General features: G+C 37.8%; 1 protein-coding gene across 1 annotated transcript in view; it reads right to left on the bottom strand.

Annotated features, from left to right (window-relative positions):
- IMMP2L (inner mitochondrial membrane peptidase subunit 2) overlaps positions 1–27663 on the bottom strand; it is a 905116-nt gene that overhangs the window by 523664 nt on the left and 353789 nt on the right. The gene's annotated exons all lie outside the window — the stretch shown is intronic.

Below are 27663 nucleotides of genomic sequence, written 5' to 3'. Positions count from 1 at the left end.
ATCACAATATGCTACCTAAAAATAATGTAACAATTTAAACTCATTTAAAATTTTTTGGATGTTTATTTTTTTGTTTGTTTTGAGAGAGAGAGAGACAGAGAACAAGTGGGGGAGGGGCAGAGCGAGAGGGAGACACAGAATCTGAAGCAGGCTGGAGGCTCTGACCTGTCAGCACAGAGCCGGATGTGGGGCTTTAACCCACAGACTGGGAGATCATGACCAGAGCCAAAGTCGGACACTTAACCTACTGAGCCACCCAGGTAGGTGCCCCTAAACTCATTTAAACCATGGGAAACATGAAAGGTCCGTGGTGTGGACTCTTCTATTAATACTGGCTTTTCAATGATTCTCTTCCAGTTATAGAACACTGTTTACTTAATCTCATTTATTCTGTAAACATAATAAAAATTAGAAAAAAAAGGACAATCTGTGTCACCTCAATGTCTTTTCCATTACTTATTTTCTTCCCAAATACGCACTTTCATTTGATGACTAGCAATCCTTAACTTCATTGGTGAATATGGATAAAAAATAAAAATGTTGAATCTTGAAAGTATTGCACAAAAAATTCATTAAGAAATGTTCAGGGAAAGTTTTTCACTAAAACAAAATCTGACTTAATTGCTGAGTATCAAACTGCCCCACTCTTTGAAAATTTGTCCTCTTTTCTTTGTCCTTCCCTCCACTAACTTTATTTTACCTTTTACATCCAAATTTAATGGTATAGGTTGTCTCATTGAGTAATGGAATATAAAACTAAAGACCAATGTTGTTATGTACTAATTGTAGAACCATTAGTTCATGACATAATTAAAACTATTGTTATAATGCCCTTTGTATATGACCCACAAATTTAATTTAACTAAATTAGGCTTTCCCTAAAATGTTCCCTAAAAGTTATGTACCTGTGAGATTACTTTTATTTACATATACAAATATCAAATATGACAGGAGGATGGGTTCATGTTGCAGAGTCAGAAAGCAGGAAAATGAATCCTAGCTTTCACATTCCCTGGGTGTATTTGCTTGGATGTTCACTTTCTTTTACTGTAAAAATGGGGTCCTACTGACAATCAACAAAATAAGAAAACACTTAATACCCTAAATGAGACATAGTATTGGCTTGATTATTCTAATTCCTTTTCACATTACTATTTCCAACTAGCTAGGAGACATCTACATTCTCTCAAGAACCAGCAACTATCTTTCCCATGAAACACAGAATCAAAAACTAAAATTGTGCTGAAATGAATGTACTAATTATTTTTGATTCGATTATGCATACATATTGACAAAGCCTCCAATTTTTTTTTCTTTCATTTTGGCTGTTCTATATGGGATATGTGCTTTATTGCATAAATTAAGAAAAAATTTGACATACTGTTTATTAGTTTCCTATGATGTTTCCAGGATAGAAAAATGTTATTCTTTGAAGCTAAATCCTGCATACTAAAGTAACATATATTATGGTGCTTAGTTGATGCTATTGAAAAAAGAAAAGGGATATTCAGTTTTTACAACCACCAAATATTATACCATTATTTCTCTACCATCTTACTATATCACTATGACTAACTCATCTTACCATTATTATCATTATATGTAGACCTATTTAAATATAATTAGGACTCTTTATTACCTGATATCCTTAATACCATGAGTAGACAATTTGTACATACATTTAAGATTCACATTAAAAAAAAAAAACTGCCTTATGATCACTGAGCCCAATTTCCTCTTTGTGGTTGGCTGGAGAATAAATAAAGCAATATCTTCATGTCCTTTTCCAAAGCAGGAATAGATAATATTTCCCCCAACCAGGTACTAAGAAACCTGTTTCAGATAAGTAGCCCTATACTTTTGTCACTCTGATCACTCTTCTGATATTGTCTTATTTATATTTATAGAATGTTAATAGAGTATAAGCTCTCAATAGGATTCCTGACTGTCTTGTTCCTCATTATATATCCCACCCTCTAAATGTCACCTAACACATCATAAATATGCAAAAAAAAATAGATTTGGTAAATGACTGAACTGTGTATTTGAGCACTGAAATGCTGAAGTGGGTAATGGTTTGGAAAGGAAATGTGGAGTAGGTACTATGTACATTCTCATGGGTACCCCCAGCTTCATTCATAGGCTATGGCCCCACATACACAGCTACTATTTGTCAGCACAAATCCAGATGATCAATGAGGGGCAAAAAGGAAGATTCTGATGTCCCAAAATACACAGTTGAAATTTCCAATTTTGAAAGTGGATACTGGAATAAATGCAAAGGTTTTATACAATCCTAAACAAATGACCAACATTATTTAATCTAGTTGTATGCCACAAACCACAACAAAAAAATGACTCATAACTCTTTTCAATAACATGATAAAAGCTAACATAAGAATAAAGTACACTAAGGGCTTCTTATCATTGCTTCCACATTTCTGATTACTTCTTATAGTAAAAACCAATAGCTATAAATTTTTTAGCCAGCTAATCTGTCACTTTAGATATGCTCAAACCTTGCTTACATATAGAATGAGTACTGAATAAAATTCCTGCATTCAAAAATATTAAAAATAAACATTTCAATACACACAGCCACTTCTCACTCCAATAAGAGAAAGAGCATAAAAATAAATAAAAAGCATTTAAAAAAGATTTTTGTGTGTGTGGACATATTGTTTTATTTCACGTTAGTAAATAACTAGAAATGGATCATATGGTTGGGTCATATGGTTGTTTTAGGAGTTTCTTTTGTTTTATTTTAGTTTTTAAATTCCAGTATAATTAACATACAGAGTTATATTAATTTCAGGTGTACAATGATTCAACAATTCTACACTTTTTCAGTGCTCATCATGGTAAGTACTCTTAACCTCCTTGACCTATTTCACCCATCCCCCACCCACCTCCCCTCTGATAACCAACAGTTTGTTCTTTATAGTTAAGAGTCTGGTGTTTTGTTTGCCTCTTTTTTAAAAAGAGATTTTTAAACTTCTTTCCACTAAGTGGCAAAAGAAATGAGTGTGCAACTGAAATATAAAATATGGAATCTTTGGGTTTTGTTTTTTTTTTCCCCAAGCCCCATCCTCAGTAAAGTTAATTCTTTAAGTGCCCATCATGGTCCTGTTTTCAGGACTCCATTACTTAACACGCTCAATGGAACTATGGGGCAGAATTCCCGTCTACCAAGCCAAGAGCACAAATAGAACTAAATCCATTGTATATTTTCTAGTCTCTTCTACCACCAGGTATTTACTATTCCTTTGCTCCTACTAGATGTAAGGAAGTTAGAGGCTATCCTAAAGTTGCAACATAACTGAGGGTGCAACTGAGCCCAGTGCCCTCAAACCTCTATGATGCACTCCATTAAAAGGAATCCTCAGAGTATTTCAAAAACTCATCTTGGATTCAAGATAGAGTTTGTCAGTTTATTTATCAACCAAAAAGGGGAAAAAGGAAGACAATAAATTTGAAAAATGAGAACTCGAAAATAGAGCACAGAGTACCCCAGGGATGAAAAAGTTAAGAAAATAAAGGGTTAAGAAAATAAAGACAATCAATCGTGTTCCTCAAAGAGAAAAGCTCTGGGGTCGAGGGTGAAGGTGGAAAGTGTGGTATGAATCTAGGGCTCTCATGCTTTCAATAATGGAGTTAGTTGCAAATAAGAAAAACAAAATCATCTTGGTGATATATCCATCCAGTGGACCTAGAAGCAGAGACATGCACAAGAAAATAAGAGAACTCAGGCCAGTTTCTCAATAGTTGGGATCCTGTCAAGTACTTATGTAAATTGAAATTTGGAAGTCAGCAATTCACTAATCAAATCAACCTTAATTTGTACTATGATTTGAATGCTAAATCTTACAGACATACATTGGCAGTTCTCTTTTAAATTGCTTCCTCGGAAGATTACATGAACTTTTATACTAACAATTATTTCATACCAAAAATTTAAAGTATCATTTATATTAAATGCTAAGACACATTAAGTATTTATAAATGCATCTTAAATATTTGTTTTGTGGCTGCATCTAAACCAAAAAATGAAGAAAAGCCGTTATGTTCTGCTTAACCCCATGCTGCCTACAGATGGATGGTGTGGTATTTCAAATAAGTAATAAGGCATAAACACTGTGTTTTTACGAAATGCATGTTAAAATTATGCCAGTAAAATATGTCTATCCTGGAAGGGAAGTAAACCATTTTGATGCATGTTAACGTAAGCCTTTATACGGGATATTCGTCACATACTCAAATTTAGTTCTGATTACAAAACAAAAATATGCTGGAAATTCCACAAAGATCAAACTAATTAAAGTACTTAATTGCCTCCAATTATGGAAATTGGCAAGCTCAGTAAGGAAACAAGTTTTCAAAAAAGAGTTTATATTTTAGGCCATTGCTTCCTTGGCTTCATTTTCCTGGGAGCCACTTCTATCATCTCACATCTGATATTGCAAACTCTGTCCACAGAGAGTTATAAAGAGAAATGCCTGCATATGCATTCACAGCTTAACTGGGACAAGCAGGGGCTATATTCTCAGACTTCCAGCCAGAAGTTGTGTTGGCACTTTCCTAGACAGTTATATTGTACATTAGTGTGACCTCTCATTTATAAGATTTTGTTGCTGTTAAAAGAGCAATTCCTTCCAGAGGACTTATTTGTAGATCCCAAGCCCTTTTAATTCTAAAGGGCAAAATGCCCAAATCAAGAAATTACAAATCCCTAGGAAAGATGTGCCATGAAACAAGAGACAGAATTTAGGCACATAGAAAAGAGTATGGACTCTGGAGTTCAACTGGTAATAGTTTTTTTTTTTTTTTTAAACGTTTTTATTTTATTTTTTGAGAGACAGAGACAGAGCACTAGTTGGGGAGGGGCAGAGAGAGAGGGACACAGAATCAGAAGCAGGCTCCAGGCTCTGAGCTGTCAGCACAGAGCCCAGCACGGGGCTCGAACCCATGAACTGTGAGATCATGACCTGAGCTGTGAAGTCAGACACTTAACTGACTGAGCCACCCAGGCACCCCTATAGTTTTTTAAACCCACCCTGCCACTTAAAGGAACTTGAGGAAGTTACTTATTTTCTCTTTGTCTCATTTTTGGCATTTATAAAATAGAAATGATAGCGCCTAGCTTGCACTGTTGCCACAATAGTAAAGAAAATATAAGATGTGTAACCCATTTATGAAAACAGAAAGTGTCCATAAATGATAGTTATTATATTTTATCTTCAATGAAAGGCATTTTTTTTTCATATTATGGTTCACTACTTATTATAGGTATATGAGCAGCCATCAAGAATCAAAGAATACTCTGGGGCCTTCCTGAGAGAAATTAAGATTCTGCCTTAGGAGTCAAAGAGAAATAGGGGGATACAGAAGTGAAAATTCAGTCAATAAGTAAATGTTCTTCCATGTTTTTAATCTTTATTTAAAATTATTTGCAGTGCCAATTTTCATATTAAATGGCAGCCTCATTCTTTATAAAAATTATATTGCACAGAATAAACTATGTTGAGTATTCTAATTCATATATACTGATAATTTGAAGTCAGTGACATAACTACAAATATTCAATTTCTCTGTATTCTATTAAACAAGGGCATACTCCATTCAGTCTCTCAAACACTGAAAAAATCCTCTTGTCTTCTCCTTCTCTAAAGCTTCTGGTCTCACTACTGCCATAGAGACCATTAGGAGCACAGTAGCAAGCAGCACCAGAGAGGCCTTCCACCCTGCCTCAAGGTTGGTATAAAAACCCCATGGTAAGTAAGGTTGTTGTGCTAATGGTAGACCTCAAACACCAGTGTGACTTCGGGTGTTACCTCCAGCAGGCCCCAAACACTGCTACTTAATGGGTATGCCAATATTCAGAATTATACATAGATGTGAAAATGTGTGTGCTTGTGAGTGTGTGTGTGTGAGAGAGAGAGAGAGAGGAAGACATAACATATGAATTTTGGAGTATTCAGTTAAGGTACAAAAAATCACTTTATCTATTATCCCCCACCCTCACCCCAAAACTACCCCACAATAGTATTGAGTGAAATTCATACAAGTCATAAAGGTACAAACATTTTGAATCCAATAAAGTCACTGTTAATAAAGATATAAGGATGCTCTCTTGCAGGCCTTATCAATAAATATATATTAAAACGAGAAGTCTCTAAACAGTTGCTGCTGTGTTTTGTTTTTAAGTAGTTCATTGCCGATCTGTACATGAATGTCATCACTGAATGGAAGCTGTCCAAGGATTCATATCACTCCCACTAGAAGGAGAAGCTTCGATAAATCTCTAAAGCTATGGCGGTGGTCCAGTCCCTGTGCCATATGGCACTCCACCTGCCCCAAGAAGTTTTGTTAATGTCCTTTAAAGCTCCAAATAAAAATACTGAGACATAAACAATCAAGTCTGCTTTGCAGTGGGTTTTTGAGCTCTGTGTGGTAGCTGCAAAAATTCCCCATGCTGTGTGTGTTAATGAGACCCTCCATAGGCACTACTAATACATAAAAGCAATCACCCATAACTCACAGGCCTTTTTCTTCTGACTATGTCTGACTGTGTTCATTGCATTTAGCAACTGGAAATAAAATACACTGGGAAAAATAAGTCTGGATGTCAGGAGGCATAAGGACTGAAGATCTAAAAATGACAACAAGATAAGAAAATCTATAGGTTCTAGGCATATCACCTCCAAGGATTTATTTCTGAACATACTAAACAATTAAACATAAAAATATATTTAGCTCAATATACGTAAGTAAACAGCAATTACCAAAGCTGAAGCTCAAACTTTGGGTGTATTCTTGTAGGTCAGAACAATAATAGGAAATTATAATGTCTATAACTTAATGAAAAGAATAACAAGAACATTAGAGCAAACTGTATGCCACATCCCTTTGCATTATTATCCAACAATTTTGCTCATTCAAATGTTTATTTCAATGATCCTAAGCATTTTCCATTAAGTAAGAGAAGTACAGAAACAAGTTATTAGCTTGCTTAATTTTTTGAAAGGTAGGGAAATACATTATACTCTAAATCCTATAATGAGGGAGATTTTATACGTATATGTCTGTGTGTGTGTATATATATATATATATATATATGTGTGTGTGTGTGTGTGTGTGTGTGTATACATATACATACATATACATATATATACACATATGTATGTGTATATACATATATATACATATGCATATATATACATATATATATCGTAAGAGAAAAATATAATCCTAAATTATCTCTTATTATGTTATCAAATCTTCAATGCTTAAATCAAAAAAATTATATGGTTCTTTGATGTTATAGAGAAATCAAGGCACTATTATGGAAAATGAAAAGGTCCCAGAAGTTTGAACACAATCTTACTATAAAATCATATACCTTTGAATTAAAAACAGGGAGGGTAGGGGCGCCTGGGTGGCGCAGTCGGTTAAACGTCCGACTTCAGCCAGGTCACGATCTCTCAGTCCGGGAGTTCGAGCCCCGCGACAGGCTCTGGGCTGATGGCTCGGAGCCTGGAGCCTGTTTCCGATTCTGTGTCTCCCTCTCTCTCTGCCCCTCCCCCGTTCATGCTCTGTCTCTCTGTGTCCCAAAAGTAAATAAACATTGAAAAAAAAATTTAAAAAAACAGGGAGGGTAAATTTCCATCATCACAGAGCATGTCAACAATACAGAATTTTCCAGTATTTTCCTTGTATCTATCCCAATACTCCCACTCTGGACGCACTGCCTTCAGTGTTGCTTCAATACAGTTCTTAATCTGGGGTTCATGGAGCCACAGGCCCACACAAAGAATTCAGAAATACCTGTAAGCCTGGGAGAAAAAAATATATCTTTATTTATGCTAACCTCTATGTGAGCATCCCTTTCTATTGTAAAGAAAAGAAAAAAAAATTATACTAGCAGTTCCTGTGACCTGGTCACCCATGTATCTTAAAATACTTTTTAAATTTGAACACTGCTTTGAAATTATGGTTGTTTTTAGACCCAATGTTAAATCACATGAGTATATTTGAATACAACATGAAAATAGCACAAATATAGGATATCATAAATTTTAAAATATTTTGATAAATGTATTCAATATAACTGGTTTCTCTTATAATTCTACATATTTTATTTTATGCATTTAAAAACTTATTCCAAGGAGGGGTCTATAGGCTACAGGAGATTCCCACAGAAGGACTGCATAATGCAAAAACGGGGTGCCAATTATCTTTTTAAAAGGAAACACCGCACAGACGTAATGCCAATGTATATGCTCTGGCACATGACTATGACAACACTTGGCATTACAGCCATGGGACTACTCACTCCCTCATGCCTACTTAGGCCTTCTTCATTCTTCTTTTCTGTTTAGTACATATCTTAATATCATTCTGCTTCATAGTTTTAAGCATCCAGGACCATTCTCAAATTTTATCAGACAGATTAATGAGGAAATCAATTTCAATACATAACCTAAGGATGGTTCTTACTGCCCCGTTCTTCAATAACCTCTGGTATTTGTGTATTAAGGACAGGGTCAGACTGCGGCAACACTGGAAGAGGCCACATTTGTTTTTTGAAAATCTCCCCCTACAGTTTTCTATAACTTCCCCCAGAAAGTTACAGAAAAGTTTTTCAGTTTTAATACCTTCCCATCTCCCAATACAGTATAAATTAGTACACTTAGTTCTGGGAGTAGAATTCTTCCACCAGATGAACATACTTTACACAGACAAAAAAGACTCAAAAAGTCTGGGTAAAATATAAGTAAACATTAATGTTGTCTAGGACCACGGAACACATGTGGTGTGTGCATAGGATGATGTAGAAGGGAGTAAGGTGGGATTGCTCCACTAGTCTGTGCACCCCCAGGAAATTAGGTCCTTCTGTTTCTGATCAAAGGGGTCTTATCCCTTCCAGCAGTGAATCTCAGAAGCAGAGTAACTGCATGACGCTGTGGGAGGTTCTGCTGCCTGAGGCTATAGGACGACCAAGAGCTCCTTTTCAGAATTAACCAACTCTAATCATGCCACTTATTAAGAGTACCCAGACTTCCAGGGCAACACTACCCAAGCTCAAGTTATGCATCTAATATTTTTAAGAGTGTGAATAAAATCCATGTACACTCTTAGCTTTCCAACAAAGTATTAGGGAAGGCATTAAGACTGCTATATTGTAATAATTCTAGTTTTGGCTTTACTCATTGTATGGAGCCTATTGAGAACGAGACAATATTGAATACTATGCTGAGCACATAGCATGCTCTTAACAAATATTTGGTGAGTGACTGACTGAACCAATAGGACAAGTAAGAAGAGAGTGCTTTTATACATCAGTCAGGATTATATTTTAAATAATTATCATCTCATAGCAAACACTTAAAAAGAGCTTATCATATGATAGGTATCGTTTTGGCACTTTAAAAATAGTAACTCACCTAACTCTCTTCTTGAGGCCTACAAAGGTTATTTACACAAGAAACAACTAAGGCAGAAAGATCTGCAATCCTCTGCCCAAAACCACTATCTCAGAACTACAGATCTAGGAATCAAATCTAGGCAGTCTGGCTCCAGAGTCTGACACATTAGCCACGTCACCATTATGCCAAAATGGCATAGGTGAATTAGGATAAGGTTTACATCTAGACTGATGATACTGCTTTGAAAAGAAAAAAAAATGGGGTTGGAAATGGAGACCAGGTTTAGACCTGTCAGAGAAGGAAAGGCTTTAGTTGGAAAGGTTGGGACCTGCCAGGCAGGGGATGGAGAACACAGTCAAAGTCAGGGCTTGTCCTCCTTTGCCAGCTTCTACTACTCTTGCTTCCTTTATCGTTTGTCAGCCTCAGTTGCAATGTGACTTAAATTCTCTGTTGCTCTTTTATTTATTTATTTTTTTTATTTATAAATGAAATTTATTGTCAAATTGGTTTCCATACAACACCCAGTGCTCATCCCAAAAGGTGCCCTCCTCAATACCCATCACCCACCCTCTCCTCCCTCCCACCCCCCATCAACCCTCAGTTTGTTCTCAGTTCTCAACAGTCTCTTATGCTTTGGCTCTCTCCCACTCTAACCTCTTTTTTTTTTTTTTTTCCTTCCCCTCCCCCATGGGTTCCTGTTAAGTTTCTCAGGATCCACATAAGAGTGAAACCATATGGTATCTGTCTTTCTCTGTATGGCTTATTTCACTTAGCATCACACTCTCCAGTTCCATCCACGTTGCTACAAAAGGCCATATTTCATTTTTTCTCATTGCCACGTAGTATTCCATTGTGTATATAAACCACAATTTCTTTATCCATTCATCAGTTGATGGACATTTAGGCTCTTTCCATAATTTGGCTATTGTTGAGAGTACTGCTATGAACACTGGGGTACAAGTGCCCCTATGCATCAGTACTCCTGTGTCCCTTGGATAAATTCCTAGCAGTGCTATTGCTGGGTCATAGGGTAGGTCTATTTTTAATTTTCTGAGGAACCTCCACACTGCTTTCCAGAGTGGCTGCACCAATTTGCATTCCCACCAACAGTGCAAGAGGGTTCCCGTTTCTCCACATCCTCTCCAGCATCTATAGTCTCCTGATTTGTTCATTTTGGCCACTCTGACTGGCGTGAGGTGATACCTGAGTGTGGTTTTGATTTGTATTTCCCTGATAAGGAGTGACGCTGAACATCTTTTCATGTGCCTGTTGGCCATCCGGATGTCTTCTTTAGAGAAGTGTCTATTCATGTTTTCTGCCCATTTCTTCACTGGGTTATATGTTTTTCGGGTGTGGAGTTTGGTGAGCTCTTTATAGATTTTGGATACTAGCCCTTTGTCCGATATGTCATTTGCAAATATCTTTTCCCATTCCGTTGATTGCCTTTAGTTTTGTTGGTTGTTTCCTTTGCTGTGCAGAAGCTTTTTATCTTCATAAGGTCCCAGTAATTCACTTTTGCTTTTAATTCCCTTGCCTTTGGGGATGTGTCGAGGAAGAGATTGCTACGGCTGAGGTCAGAGAGGTCTTTTCCTGCTTTCTCCTCTAAGGTTTTGATGGTTTCCTGTCTCACATTCAGGTCCTTTATCCATTTTGAGTTTATTTTTGTGAATGGTGTGAAAAAGTGGTCTAGTTTCAACCTTCTGCATGTTGCTGTCCAGTTCTCCCAGCACCATTTGTTAAAGAGACTGTCTTTTTTCCATTGGATGTTCTTTCCTGCTTTGTCAAAGATGAGTTGGCCATACGTTTGTGGATCTAGTTCTGGGGTTTCTATTCTATTCCATTGGTCTATGTGTCTGTTTTTGTGCCAATACCATGCTGTCTTGATGATGACAGCTTTGTAGTAGAGGCTAAAGTCTGGGATTGTGATGCCTCCCGCTTTGGTCTTCTTCTTCAAAATTACTTTGGCTATTCAGGGCCTTTTGTGGTTCCATATGAATTTTAGGATTGCTTGTTCTAGTTTTGAGAAGAATGCTGGTGCAATTTTGATTGGGATTGCATTGAATGTGTACATAGCTTTGGGTAGTATTGACATTTTGACAATATTTATTCTTCCAATCCATGAGCAGGGAATGTCTTTCCATTTCTTTCAATCTTCTTCAATTACCTTCATAAGCTTTCTATAGTTTTCAGCACACAGATCCTTTACATCTTTGGTTAGATTTATTCCTAGGTATTGGTATTCCTAGATAATTGTTTCTTGGTGCAATTGTGAATGGGATCAGTTTCTTTATTTGTCTTTCTGTTGCTTCATTGTTAGTGTATAAGAATGCAACTGATTTCTGTACATTGATTTTGTATCCTGCAACTTTGCTGAATATATGGATCAGTTCTAGCAGACTTTTGGTGGAGTCTATCGGGTTTTCCATGTATAATATCATGTCATCTGCAAAAAGCGAAAGCTTGACTTCATCTTTGCCAATTTTGATGCCTTTGATTTCCTTTTGTTGTCTGATTGCTGATGCTAGAACTTCCAGCACTATGTTAAACAACAGCGGTGAGAGTGGGCATCCCTGTCGTGTTCCTGATCTCAGGGAAAAAGCTCTCAGTTTTTCCCTGTTGAGGATGATGTTAGCTGTGGGCTTTTCATAAATGGCTTTTATGATCTTTAAGTATGTTCCTTCTATCCCGACTTTCTCAAGGGTTTTTATTAAGAAAGGGTGCTGGATTTTGTCAAAGGCCTTTTCTGCATCGATTGACAGGATCATATGGTTCTTCTCTTTTTTGTTAATGTGATGTATCACGTTGATTGATTTGCGAATGTTGAACCAGCCCTGCATCCCAGGAATGAATCCCACTTGATCATGGTGAATAATTCTTTTTATATGCCATTGAATTCGATTTGCTAGTATCTTATTGAGAATTTTTGCATCCATATTCATCAGGGATATTGGCCTGTAGTTCTCTTTTTTTACTGGGTCTCTGTCTGGTTTAGGAATCAAAGTAATACTGGCTTCATTGAATGAGTCTGGAAGTTTTCCTTCCCTTTCTATTTCTTGGAATAGCTTGAGAAGGATAGGTATTATCTCTGCTTTAAACGTCTGGTAGAACTCCCCTGGGAAGCCATCTGGTCCTGGACTCTTATTTGTTGGGAGATTTTTGATAACCGATTCAATTTCTTCGCTGGTGATGGGTCTGTTCAAGCTTTCTATTTCCTCCTGATTGAGTTTTGGTAGAGTGTGGGTGTTCAGGAATTTGTCCATTTCTTCCAGGTTGTCCAATTTGTTGGCATATAATTTTTCATAGTATTCCCTGATAATTGTTTGTATCTCTGAGGGATTGGTTGTCATAATTCCATTTTCATTCATGATTTTATCTATTTGGGTCATCTCCCTTTTCTTTTTGAGAAGCCTGGCTAGAGGTTTGTCAATTTTGTTTATTTTTTCAAAAAACCAACTCTTGGTTTCGTTGATCTGCTCTACAGTTTTTTTAGATTCTATATTGTTTATTTCTGCTCTGATCTTTATTATTTCTCTTCTTCTGCTGGGTTTAGGCTGCCTTTGCTGTTCTGCTTCTATTTCCTTTAGGTGTGCTGTTAGATCTTGTATTTGGGATTTTTCTTGTTTCTTGAGATAGGCCTGGATTGCAATGTATTTTCCTCTCAGGACTGCCTTCGCTGCGTCCCAAAGCGTTTGGATTGTTGTATTTTCATTTTCGTTTGTTTCCATATATTTTTTAATTTCTTCTCTAATTGCCTGGTTGACCCACTCATTCGTTAGTAGGGTGTTCTTTAACCTCCACGCTTTTGGGGGTTTTCCAGACTTTTTTCTGTGGTTGATTTCAAGCTTCATAGCATTGTGGTCTGAAAGGATGCATGGTATGATTTCAATTCTTGTAAACTTATGAAGGGCTGTTTTGTGACCCAGTATATGATCTATCTTGGAGAATGTTCCATGTGCACTCGAGAAGAAAGTATATTCTGTTGCTTTGGGATGCAGAGTTCTAAATATATCTGTCAAGTCCATCTGATCCAATGTCTCATTCAGGGCCCTTGTTTCTTTATTGACCGTGTGTCTAGATGATCTATCCATTTCTGTAAGTGGGGTGTTAAAGTCCCCTGCAATTACCACATTCTTCTCAATAAGGTTGCTTATGTTTATGAGTAATTGTTTTATATATTTGGGCGCATAGACATTTATAATTGTTAGCTCTTCCTGATGGATAGACCCTGTCACTATTATATAATGTCCTTCTTCATCTCTTGTTACAGCCTTTAATTTAAAGTCTAGTTTGTCTGATATAAGTATGGCTGCTCCAGCTTTCTTTTGGCTTCCAGTAGCATGATAAATAGTTCTCCATCCCCTCACTCTCAATCTAAAGGTGTCCTCAGGTCTAAAATGAGTCTCTTTAGACAGCAAATAGATGGGTCTTGTTTTTTTATCCATTCTGATACCCTATGTCTTTTGGTTGGCGCATTTAATCCATTTACATTCAGTGTTATTATAGAAAGATGTGGGTTTAGAGTCATTGTGATGTCTGTATGTTTTATGCTTGTAGTGATGTCTCTGGTACTTTGTCTCACAGGGTCCCCCTTAGGATCTCTTGGAGGGCTGGTTTAGTGGTGACACATTCCTTCAGTTTTTGTTTGTTTGGGAAGACCTTTATCTCACCTTCTATTCTAAATGACAGACTTGCTGGATAAAGGATTCTCGGCTGCATATTTTTTCTGTCTAGCACACTGAAAATCTCGTGCCAATTCTTTCTGGCCTGCCAAGTTTCAAAAGAGAGATCAGTCACGAGTCTTATAGGTCTCCCTTTATATGTGAGGGCACGTTTACCCCTTGCTGCTTTCAGAATTTTCTCTTTATCCTTGTATTTTGCCAGTTTCACTATGATATGTCGTGCAGAAGATCGATTCAAGTTACGTCTGAAGGGAGTTCTCTGTGCCTCTTGGATCTCAATGCCTTTTTCCTTCCCCAGTTCAGGGAAGTTCTCAGCCATTATTTCTTCAAGTACCCCTTCAGCACCTTTCCCTCTCTCTTCCTCCTCTGGGATACCAATTATGCGTATATTATTTCTTTTTAGTGTATCACTTAGTTCTCTAATTTTCCCCTCATACTCCTGGATTTTTTTATCTCTCTTTTTCTCAGCTTCCTCTTTTTCCATAACTTTATCTTCTAGTTCACCTATTCTCTCCTCTGCCTCTTTAATCCCAGCCGTGGTGGTTTCCATTTTGTTATGCATTTCGTTTAAAGCGTTTTTCAGCTCCTCGTGACTGTTCCTTAGTCCCTTGATCTCTGTAGCAAGAGATTCTCTGCTGTCAGCTATACTGTTTTCAAGCCCAGCAATTAATTTTATGACTATTATTCTAAATTCACTTTCTGTTATATTATTTAAATCCTTTTTGATCAGCTCATTAGCTGTTGTTATTTCCTGGAGATTCTTCTGAGGGGAATTCTTCCGCTTGGTCATTTTGGATAGTCCCTGGCGTGGTGAGGACCTGCAGGGCACTTCCCCTGTGCTGTGGTGTATAACTGGAGTTGGTGGGCGGAGCCGCAGTCAGACCTGATGTCTGCCCCCAGCCCACCGCTGTGTCCACAGTCAGACTGGTGTGTGCCTTCTCTTCCCCTCTCCTAGGGGCGGGATTCACTGTGGGGTGGGGTGGCCTGTCTGGGCTACTTGCACACTGCCAGGCTTGTGATGCTGGGGATCTGGCGTCTTAGCTGGGGTGGGTAGGCAAGGTGCACGGGGGCAGGAGGGGCAGGCTTAGCTTGCTTCTCCTTAGGTGATCCACTTCAGGAGGGGCCCTGTGGCAGCAGGAGGGAGTCAGATCTGCTGCCAGAGGTTTGGCTCCACAGAAGCGCAGAGTTGGGTGTTTGCTCGGAGCGAGCAAGTTCCCTGGCAGGAACTGGTTCTCTTTGGGATTTTGGCTGGGGGATGGGCGGGGGAGATGGCGCTGGCGAGCGCCTTTGTTCCCCACCAAACTGAGCTCTGTCGTCAGGAGGCTCAGCAGCTCTCCTTCCCTTTGTCCTCCAGCCTTCCCGCTTTCTGAGCAGAGCTGTTAACTTATGACCTCCCAGACGCTAAGTTGCGCTTGCTGTCGGAACACAGTCCGTCAGGCCCCTCCGCTTTTTGCAAGCCAGACTCGGGGGCTCTGCTTGGTCGACGAGCCGCCCCTCCGCCCCGGCTCCCTCCCGCCAGTCCGTGGAGCGCGCACCGCCTCGCCGCCCTTCCTACCCTCTTCCGTGGGCCTCTCGTCTGCGCTTGGCTCCGGCGACTCCGTTCTGCTAATCCTCTCTCTGTTGCTCTTTTAAATAAGGACTTCATCAAGATTGTATTCCACATGTTTCAGGTCAATTAATAGCATGCAGTAGAGGGCTTGGACCATGGTACCTGGATCTTTTAGTTAAAGGGAAGAACTGTATTGTCCTGGGAGGACTCAGGGGTCAACCTCCCAATGAACAGAGTCAGGCACGTGTGCATGATGGGAAGGGACCAAGGGCACAGCCACTTGACAAACTTGGCATTACTGATAACCCAAAAGAAGATTTATGTCATTGCACACGCTCGTTTGTTATTTAGTTATTAATCCTCAAGAAAAGCCACCCCTTGTTCAATAGAAAGATTTCCTACCTAATAAAATATTTTGTGAGCCAAGGACCTTATTCTAACTGGCTAATTTCATGTCATTTCAGACCTACAAAAATTACCTATTAAAAAAAGGTTCTCTTGTTCAAGCACCATTTCAGCTTGATGTTTATATAGTACCATGCTACTGACAAAGAAAGCACTTTGAAATACAGATTAGGGGCAGGATGGGCAGATTTGCACAAGATGGAAAAGAGAGATGAACAACTGCACTGATGGAAATCCAGCAGAAACTGGTTACAAGTCCTTTACCAGGAAACTTAAGGGATAAGTACCTCCTACTAACATCAGCCAGCTATGCTAATCACACCAACTAGGAGAACAATGGAGAGAAAACTGCCCTCAAGTAGCAAATAGAAGAGAACTCTAGAGAGTGGTCTATATGTGCCAGGAGCTACTTAGAAAGTGTGCTAAGTGTGCTACTTAGAAAAACATGAGAAAATTGACATTTTACTGTGGCCATTCTCTAATCAAGGCTCTATAGGATTCCATTCCTACAACTCAGAGGTTTCAATCAAAATAACGAAAACAATTAGAGAGAGATGAAAAAAGCAGAGAAAGGAGTCTCAAAGCAGAAGCTCTGCCTCTGCGATCCCAGAGTCCTGAGCGTCCTCTGTAATAATTATAACCATTCAAAGACATCACTGTTCTCAGGGAACCCATCTTTTTCTAATAAAAAAAAAATGAAGTATTAGTGGGGCCTGTCAGAAAGGAAATTAACTCAACATTAATGACTGCACTAATACTTAATAAATATGGCAGAGTTATCTTCTCAAGAGTTTCCTTTAATGTTTTTTTTTTTTTTTTTTTTTACTCTACTCATAGATTTTCCTTTAACTTTCTTGTCACTGATAACCCAAGTACAGAAAGTAATAGAAAGAAGAAAGATGCACTGGTCCACATTCTCCTAAACTCCACAAATACCGAAGAAGCTATGGCATCTTTTAGCAAAGAACTAGGACAAAGATGAAAGTAAGAGAATAAGGATGCTATTTTTAATACAGTGAAGTTTCAGAGAACTACAATTCTTCATAGCTTTTATGATCTTGAACTGACTTGGCTTAAGGTTATCTCTCCACCTCCAAACCACCCAGCACTGGAGAGTCCAGCGCTCTGTCAGGGGAGGGCAGGAAGACTTAACCACACTTTTCAAGGTGAAGGGATGTCTTTCCTCTACTAGGTGCTTATTCAATAAAATTGCTATCATAGATTAGCCTTAATATATCAGTTCCAGTATAATAAAATTGTGCTTACAGGACAATCCTGTGTGTGTGTGGTGAGGGTGGGGAGTTGTATAGGTGTATGTTCGTGAGATAATTTCAAGTTGTATCACCAGTGCAAATTAAAGTGGCCGGTTGTCAGCATATCAAAATAAATAATCGTGAAAAAACTGTCTGCAGATATACATTATAAGGCATCATCTCACACCATTTTTTACACTAAATTAAATGTCTAGCCAATAGCTAAAATCACTGATCATGGAGCTGGTAGGTGTATGCTTTATCATTTCCTTTTATTTCCAGGGCAGCATGATGGTTATTATTTTTTATTCCTCTGAGCTTCCTAGCTACTTGCTCTATTTTTCATGTTCAAGGTAAACAATGACATCCAAGCAAAAAACAAGGCTTTCTCTGATTCTACTAGTCCTTCAGGCTTCGGTTTAAAATTAAATCTAACATTACCATATCACCGAATTCAAATTATAGAGCTTCTTCATTCATCACGAAATATAGTTTTAGACTCAACAAAAGTAAAAATTGTTTTGCATAAAACATGTGATACATATAACGCAAAATACAGGATTGCAGAAAATATTTCACTCTTGTATGCACTAATGAAACAAACAGAAAAGCATGGTTGAGAGGAAAGGCTGAAAGCAGTTCAAAGGATGGCCACTGGCGTCAGTCACACTCAGGAGCAAATCCTTTTATAGATATGTCCAATAATATGTGACCTTGGGCAGGTGGCAATCTCTGGAGCCTTGGTTTCCTCAATAATCTGGCTTCGAAAGCCACATTCTTCACCACTATGGGCACACTGCTTCTCTATATAAAACAGGATTATTCATCTCTGCAGGTAGGTAGGTACATAGGTATTCACGTACATTGTTATGTAATGTGAATCAAACTCATAACAATCACGACTAGGCAGTTTGACCAACTGGGGTTTGAAATCGGGGAAAAAGAGCTGGCATCACAAGTCGACAGTCATCTTAGTGACCCAAATGAGAATACATGTATAACATCTAATATAAAGTCTGACACGGCAAACATCAATCATGCTACTTTCTTGCCCTGAGAGAAAGCTTTGAAGAATATAGAAAGGCACTGACCACTGCAAGTCCGAAATAAGAGGTAACAGAATACTACGAGGATGGCAAGAGTGGAGAAGCAAGGAAAGCATGCTGCCTTGCTCGCCACTTCTTCCAAGGTTAGCGTGGCTTACAAGTTTTCAGTTTAACAAAGTTAAATGACAATGCAGCTCATAGTACCTTACTTTGCATCTTGCATTTTTTTTTTTTAATATTCTTGGCAGTATACTCCCCCAAGCTTCAGGTAAGAAAACTAAGGCAAAAAGAGATTAACTATTTAACTTAGCCTCACAGATCAATTTAAATTCCATTACTGCATATAAAATGCATTCGTTACATCACAGTTACATTGGCTAACAGAACACTTCCAGAAACAGTTAAAATCTGCGGCTAGATAAAATGTTGCTGTTTAAATACACACACGCCACCTGCATGCTTTTATTTCTGAACAAACTGCCTTGATTGAAACTGACTTCTCGTGTACTCTTAAAAGCAATCCCTGTGAAGGCAAATAACTTTATATTCCTTCCTCCTGACTTGGAAGTATTTTAGGTTAGTAGCACAATCCAGTTCCTAAGGTAAGATGATTCTAGCCTCTTAAACATGTCTCGGGACGAGTGAGTGCTTTTAGAAAATGAAGTCAGGCCAAACAAAAATTGAACCTCTATGAGCTAAGCAAAAATCTTTTTTAAAAAAGCACTTCACATTTTACATCCTTTGTATACATATCCCTCCACCCTACCACCTTGCTCTAATTCTCCATTGCTATATAAGGATGAAAGCATTCACTCCCCCAAGCAGGCTATTTGGTTCTATTTCTACAGCCAAGAACAATGTGGCAGAAACAGTTGAAGGGGGTTGTTCACAGAGGCAGGGGGGGAGGTGGTCACATGGAAATCTGTGTTTATCAAGATCTGGCAGAAGGTAACCCAAGCAAATAGAAGTTGCATTTACACAGAGCAACCTCCCGTAGGGTATTACCTAGAGTTTGGCTGATCAACTACGTATCCAAGTGGAAGAAGTAATTTTCTCCCAGACTTACCCAGAAACCAACAAAATCAGAATACAATGAATTTTTATAACCCTCATCAACCACAATCAGATTACCTTATGCCATGAAAGTATTATGAGGTCCCATTCCCCCATATATTAAAGTCAAAGGCAAATATTTTTAAAATAAAAATACTACACTATGACATAAGTATAAGGAACTGCAACAAAGTTGTTTCCTGTGATAACTTTTAAAAATATCCTATGCAAATTTCTTTCAAAAAATTGTGTTTTTGTTTCCTCTTTCCTTAAGTTTGTATTTAGTCTGCAAACTGAAGAATCAAAAACTGCCACCAACCTTTATTCATTTTCTTCTTACTTCTTCCAACCAAATATTAAACATTAACTATTTTAATCTGTAAAATATTTATTCTAAATAAAAGTGCATGAGTTGTTTGTTTTGAAAGAAAGAACTCTTGATTCTACTTGACACCAGATATAAATCAGTAAAGGGTTGGGAACATACCAAGTTTGGAGTGCCTGGTCCATCCAGATGGAGCTGCGAGTCTAGAGCTCAGGAGAAATTTGGACGGGAGCTCTGGATTTGGGAGTCATATGCACAGTTTAATCAAGGAAAGTGGATGACTGCCCAAGAGGGTGCGAAGAGTAAAAAGAGAAGATCAAATACAGAACTCAAGTGAATAGCCACTTTTTTTGAGCAGGATAAAGACAGAAGAAATCGCTAAGACCAAAAACAAGTCACAGAAAGAAGAGGAAGTCACCGCTGATGAGGCAAGGGAGGGGTTTGGAGAGGGGATGGCTGACCATGTAGACTGGGCAGCAATTGAGCACTGGAGGAGAGGCTGAGTTTGGCAATGTGAAGTCCATGGCAACCTCAGTGAGCTGTGTGCTTCAGTAGAATGGATGGTTTGGGCAGAAGCCAGGCTTCAGTGGATGGACTATTAATAGGAATACATAAATAGACATATTGAGTAAAAACAACCATTTAAAGATGGAAGAGAAAAAAAAATAGAGTAATTTGAGGGGAAATTGGTGTGAGGCAGTTCCTTGTCCCCCCCCCCTTTATTATTTCTTTTTGTAACAATTTTGCATATTTGAGGGCTCTAAGGGAAAAAGAATTATAATACAGAAGAAAGTTGATAGGAAGCAGACAGCAACAAAAGAGCACAGGTGGAAGCTTTGCCCTTTGAAGTGAATTCAAATGCCTTTCTCCCACTCCAGGAGTTAAGAATGAATGAGTGGATAAGCAAATCCAAAGGTACAGTAAAAATAAAACTGGGAGAATTTATGTCCAGGGGTGAAAAGGAAGTGGTAAAGATTTGTGATGAAAAACCTAGATATGCTCTTAAAAACGGTAAAACATTGAGCACCCATTCCCTAGCCTCTTTAAAAGAAAAGATAGCTCTTCACCCAGGTTTTATAATTCTCAAGAGTGATTGCCTGAGATTAAGAAGAAACGGGGTACACAGGAAGTCCTCAATACCCAGGGATCTTGAGACTTGGGGCTAGGTTGGGAAAAGCCTCCTCATTTTAGTGAGCAATGACTTAGAGATGAATATGGCATCTCCTAGTAAATAGACTGATTAGGAAACCTAGTTAAGAGATTCTAGATGGGTTGGCCAGTAGCATTTTTAGAACGTGTAATTTAGATCTCTTTTGACGTAGCTTGTTTGTATCTATTATTTTACAACACTTCCTCTTACCACACTACAGGTCTGCATGCCTTTATTTACACTGGATCCTACGCATTCATTGTCTTTAACTCTTCAAGGCTATGGCATATGTGTTTTTAAACTATTATTGATTTCTTAAAATTTCTCTCTTCTTTCATGCCAGTCCATTTTTAACTCAGGAAGCTAACTTACTTATAAATTCACAACTGTCTCTTTGGGATTTAACAGTTACACCATGGCCTGGATAGGGTGAAGTTCCCACAACACCTTTACTTGACCTCTGCCTTGGGCACAGCTCTCCCGTGCACACACAGGCAGGACTGTGAGCACCTCCAAAGTAGGCACCAGACCTTTTCAGCTGTCTACCCCTCAGGGGATAACACAGGGACTTGCTCCTTGTAGCTGTTCAGTAAATGTTGAATGAGATGAGTATTGTTGCCCTTCTACATTTAGTATTCTTTTAATATTGGAATAAACATTTACCTAATTCCAGTCTACCTGTGATAACCATTACTGTTCTGTTCTGTTAACACTCCTATTTCCCCTGCTCCAAGCACAGCCTCTGGGAAGGATCCCGGAGATCCCCAGCATAATCAATCTCTCCTTTGTACTCCTATCTCTGTTTACAGCATTTGTTACTATTATCATAATTATTTGTTTTTAATGCTCTCTCTTTTAAAACCTATGAGCTCCATCAGTGTCTGAAGCCCATCTTCTTTATCACTATACCCACTGCCTGGCACAATGTCTAGTACAAGTCTCAATAAATGTTTGCAAATGAATAGTACTTATATCTACTCTATTCAATAAATCCACATGTAAATAATAAACGTTAATCAGTATTCGTTTCTAAAGGAAAAGTAATACCTGAGACATATAGTATTTCCTATATAAAATTTCTTTTATAAATTATTCTCACCAACTCTTTGAGGTAGGCACATTTTGCCGCTGTTTCCAACCTTAAATCACAAATGACAAAACCACTTACACAGAACGTATCTGCCTACCCCCAGTCAGTATCAGCTTCTATAATTACATTTAGCATGCAGACACCAAATAGTTTATTTTGCTTTACGTTTAGGTTATCCAAAAAATTGCAATAAAACATTTTTTACTTACTACTTTTTCAGAAGTGATAATCCCTCTGCAGAAATATATTATTTATATCTTTGATAGATATAACAATCTTTGAATAATGCATTTGAGTGAATTATTAAAAAATGATAAATTATTTTAAAGTAGCACAAACCTGCCAATGTTTGGTGTATTATTTAATATATTAGTTTCTAACGGTGTAATAGATACTACTTAAAACTTACATTGTAAAGTATAGGAAAGATGCACCCAAGTAATAGATTTTTGGCTTCCATTTACACTACATAGAATTATAAAGATTTTATTAAGTATTTGGATTAGGACCACTTACTCAAACTTAAAGTAATAAGGACAGTGGAAACCTAAATCCCACTAGTATATTTGGAAGATGGGATGAGAGGCTAGAAACAATTTTTTTTTTTAACTCATCAGCTCTGCTCTAAGTGATACCAGTTTCTATGATCTCATTAACAAATGGACAGACATTATCAAGGTGCTTCTGAAGACTAGTTTCACAAAAGCATACAGTTGCAAGGAATAGAAATGAGACAGGCAGGGAGAATATAAGAGACAATACCAGTGCCTCCTATATCCAAAACAAACCATCAATATATTCAAAGTCGAATCAAAATTCAGTGTAAAATTGCAATTGCAACAGTCTACCAATGAACTACACTACTTTTTTTATTGTATGCCAATTTTATTATGAAGGTATTTTTTATTCTTTTTTTTTTAAGTTTATTTATTTATTTTAAGAGAGAGAGGAGAGCACATGCACCAGCAGGGGAGGTGCAGTGAGGGAGAAAGAGAATCCCAAGCAGGCTCCGCACTTGTCAGCTGAGAGCCTGACATAGGTCTTGAATTCACGAACTGCAAGATCATGACCTGAACTGAAATCAAGAGTTGGATGCTTAATGGACTGAGCCACCCAGGCGCCCCAAAGGTATTTTTATTCTTAAAAACAGACACAATATTTTTCTGAAGATCTATTATATCACTGAGTCTTTGGGATATTTGACCAAATATGTTATCTACTTTATTTTCATTTAATTACCCAGTAAGTACTTTTTCACAAGTATACATACTTTCAAAATTCATATTCCTTCTAGCACATTATGGATTCAATGTTTAGAAATTCTCAGAAAAATGTAAAATAAATTAAAAGCCACATACTCAGAACAGTTTATCTGAGGTCTCTCCAAATCAATAATTTACTTTGGCAATATGAATAAAATGCTGCAATGTGTAGTCAAATTTTTTTTTAACCATGTTTAATTATGGCAGCACAAAAACTGAATAATCAAGGTAATTAATCTTTTAGAATGAAGTACATGTTTACATTGTTCACTCAAAAGAACAAGATGCTTTGTGGTAGTAACCTTTTATACGGCACCACACAAGCAGAGGCACTGCCCTGCTTTCATTTTCAGAATCAAACCAAAAAATCAAACTATAGAAAAAAATTCAATACAATGACCCATTCAGCACTAGAAGTTTTCAACTAAAACAATGTGGCATTTTCCCTACAGCTTTCTTATGATCATTGTAAATCCTAGAAGATACTGAATTTTCAATGCAAAAAAGGTTATGGAGGACATCAAAAGAATACTCTCCTAGTTCTTGTTTTCTAAGTAAATGGGTATTTCTTCTTAAATGTTTCTTTATTTGAGAGAGACAGTGGGAGAGAGAGGCAGAGAGAGAAACAAGAGAGAATCTCAAGTAGGATCCACACCATCAGAACAGCCAGACACGGGGCTCAATCCCACAAACCATGAATTCATGACCGGAGCTGAAATCAAGATTAGGTGGCTTAACTGAAGCAGCCACCCAGGCACCCCTGTAAAGGGGTACTTTTCTTTAAAAAGCTTTTCAGTTTAATTTAAAAAAAATTTTTTTAATGTTTATTATTTATCTTGAGAGAGAGATTGAGTAGGGGAAGGGCCAAGAGAGAATGAGAGAGAATCCAAGCAGGCTCCACACTGACAGCATGGTTCCTGATGCTGGGCTCGAACTCACAAGCCATGAAATTATGACCTGAGCTGAAATCAAGAGTCAGTTGCTTAACTGACTGAGCCACCCAGGTGCCCCAACAGCTTTTCAGTTTTAAAGGTAATACATGCTCATCAAAAAAAAAAAGGGGGGGGGGGAAAGAAAGAAAAAAAGAAGACAAATTAAAGCAGTGTACAGAAATACAAAATGAATATATGAAAATGAAAATTCTCATTTTTCCTAGTTTCTTTCCTCAGAAGTAACTACAGTTGATGGTTCTTTGTAAAGTTTCAAAAATTTTCTCTGTGTATATGTTTGTTACTCGCGTATCTATATAGCTTTGTCTATACATAGATGCACTCATTTTATCTGCATTTAAAATTTTTTTATATTTATTTATTTTTGAGAGACAGAGAGAGACAGAGCACAAGTGGCGGAAGGGTAGAAACAAAATGAGACACAGAATCCGGAGCAGGCTCCAGACTCTGAACTGTCAGCACAGAGCCGGACACGGGGCTTGAACTCAGAAACCGTGAGATCATGACCTGAGCTGAAGTCAGACGCTTAACCGACTGAGCCCCCCAGGCGCCGCTTTTTCTGTCTGCATTTTAGATTTCACTTTTGATTTAAACATGTATCTTAGACATCTCTCGCAATACAAACAAAACTCGTTTATTGGTTTCCATAGCTGTGTAGTATGTCACTGAACAGGTATTTCACAATTTATTTTATTCCTATGAGGTTACTTCCAGGTTTTCACTATTATAAAGCTTCCCTAAACTTCCTTGACTTTCTAGATTTCACAAAGACTTCTTAAAATAATGATATATTATTTTACAAGCACTGAGGCCTAAAAATGCTGGAAATGTTGAGGCAATAAATACAGTAACTGTCATGAAGAACCAATAAGCCAATAAGTTACTTTATAAATAAACCAAGTATTTATAAGAAAATATTTCTCAGAGCAATATAGCCAATTACCTGCTGAAGGAATCTTCATAATCTTTAAAAAGGGAAACAAATATAAACATAATTACAGAACTGGGCTTCAACAAACCAAAGTGGAATATGCCATTAGCTAAAAGTGAAATATGAACACCAGTTCCAACAAACCTTAAAGGAGATATCAGATGGGAAGGATGGAGAAAATAATCATGTTTAAAAACCCACCAGAACTAGTGGTTTACTCAGTACTGTCAAATGATAAACTAGACCAATTGTAATGTTGAAACTGCAGTTTCAAAAATCTAAAATGATATTCTTGCCTGAAAATTTCTTGGACACAAAGCTATTGCTTTCAAAAAAAAAGTTTCTTCATACTTTGGAATTGTCACACATTAGTAGGGATTTAGAGGCAAGTATCTGCCTTACAGTAACAAAGGCAAACATCAAGCAGGAAAAAACCCTGACTGAATATAGTCTCAAAATCAGTAGACAGATGACAATGCACAGAGTAATGGAGATTCCATGGATAAACCACGTTTGGGGATATTTAGGTTGTAATTATCATTTTTCTCCAAGAATTCCAATGTATTTTGAGATAAAGTATTTTTTCCTTGTCCTCCAGAACACAAGAATGCAACTACTAACTTGAGAATAAACACAGCCTTCTTTTTACTGAGGAGGAAGAGGAAAAGGAAGAGGAGGAGGAGGAGGATGAAGAGAAGTAGGAGGAGAAGGAGACAATGCTCTTCACAAACTGGCTGAAGCATTGGCCTGACAGGATGATTCCTCCAAATACAGTGCCAGATACACCTATAGAATCATATAATAAAGTGAGTGAGAACATGGGTCAGAAAGGTCTGGGTTCAGGGTGCCTGGGTGGCTCCATCTGTTGAGTGACCGACTCTTGATTTTGGACCAGGTCATGAGCTCGCAGTTCGTGAGTCTGAGCCCTGCATTAGGCTCTGTAGGCTCTGTGCTGGCAGTGCAGAGCTTGCCTGGGATTCTCTCCCTTGCACCCTCTCTCTCTCTCTCCCTCTCCCCCTCTTCCCCTCCCCCCACCTGTTGCATCCTCTCAAAATAAAATAAATAAACTTAAAAAGAAAAAAAAAAAGGTCTGGGTTTATATCCCTGGCTCAACCACTCAATAGCAGAGTAACTTCAGGCAACTTCTCTGAGTCTTGTTTCCCTAACCTACTAGTAGTTATTATCTCATAAGGTTCTGTGAGGCTCAATGGAGATAACAAACAAACTCAAAGTGACAGTGCTGGTTCACTCTGGTTAACCATAGCTCATTATGAGGCAGTGATGCTTCCACTTCAGCATGTAGCTCCCGCAGGAACCCGACTAGAATTGACAAGTATTCCCTAAATATGCTATGTAGATTTCTGCCTTTGTTCTTACTACTTCCTCTATAATCAATGTCTTTTTCCTCCATCATTAACTACTGGAATTTTATCTTTCTCTTGACACTTTTGCAAATGCTACATCATAAAAGCCTCTCCTACCCTGTCCTTGGTTGTTATTGAAAGCTATTCACTGTGGGACCTTGCGTTACTTACATAATACTTACATCTGGCTTTATACTTGTGTGTCCTTGTCATATTTTTCTCTTTAGACTGTAAGATCCTCGAAAGTATACTCTTACTTATCTTTGTAACCTCTTCAATATTTGCCAAAGTAGGCCAAAAACACCTACTGAAGTGAATGTTTGAGAAGAGAGTATGTGCTTTTTCAGAGGTATGTACAAACTGGCAGAGATCCAGAAAAGTATACTTGAGCTCTTAGTGTCCTCCCTCAGTGTGGTCCAAATTCCACCGAATTTGACATATATGTTAGTTACTGTGTCTTAAAATTTTAATTGTTCCCTAGTTATTTATATAATTTCTTCCCATTTCCCCCATTATTTTGCATTTATTTATATGTGGGTTGTGTTTCCAGAAATGAATTAGAATAAACACATTTTTGTTCTTCCAGCATTTCCAGAAACCTTGCCTTATTTTCTAAATAAATCCACATGGCAAATGTATATTAATTCAAATACTTCAATTCTCTCATTTAAACATCCAAGAATCTCTATCTAAAGCTATTTGATTCTAAAACTAAGAGTAAATTAACAGCCTACCTGTCATTTCACCCTATTTCCTTTTGTACTTTAAAACCACTAACACCAGTACAACCACAATCAATTAAAATAATATGGAAATAGGGGTGCGTGGGTGGCTCAATTGGTTAAGCATCCAACTCTTGATCTCGGCTCAAATCATGATCTTATGGTTGATGAATTCGAGCCCCACTGTGATCGTGGAGCCTACATGGAGTTCACTCTCTCCCTCTCTCTCTGCCCCTCCCCACTCGTGCTCACTCACCTGCACAGGTGCTCTCTCTCTCTCTCTCTCTCAAAATAAATATAAAAGCTTTAAATAATAATAATAACAATATGGAAATCGGTGTATGGAGTATGTAAAACAGAATCAACTAGGGAATACGTACAGAATATTTAAAAACACTGAAAGCAGTTAAAGACTAAAAGGAAATGCTTCTCCTTTAACACACTAAAAATATTACTGTA

Source organism: Puma concolor, chromosome A2 (assembly GCF_028749965.1).
Source record: "Puma concolor isolate L17-30 chromosome A2, mPumCon1.1.hap2, whole genome shotgun sequence".
NCBI classification, from domain to species: domain Eukaryota; kingdom Metazoa; phylum Chordata; class Mammalia; order Carnivora; family Felidae; genus Puma; species Puma concolor.
This window is presented reverse-complemented; position numbering and strand designations above follow the sequence as displayed.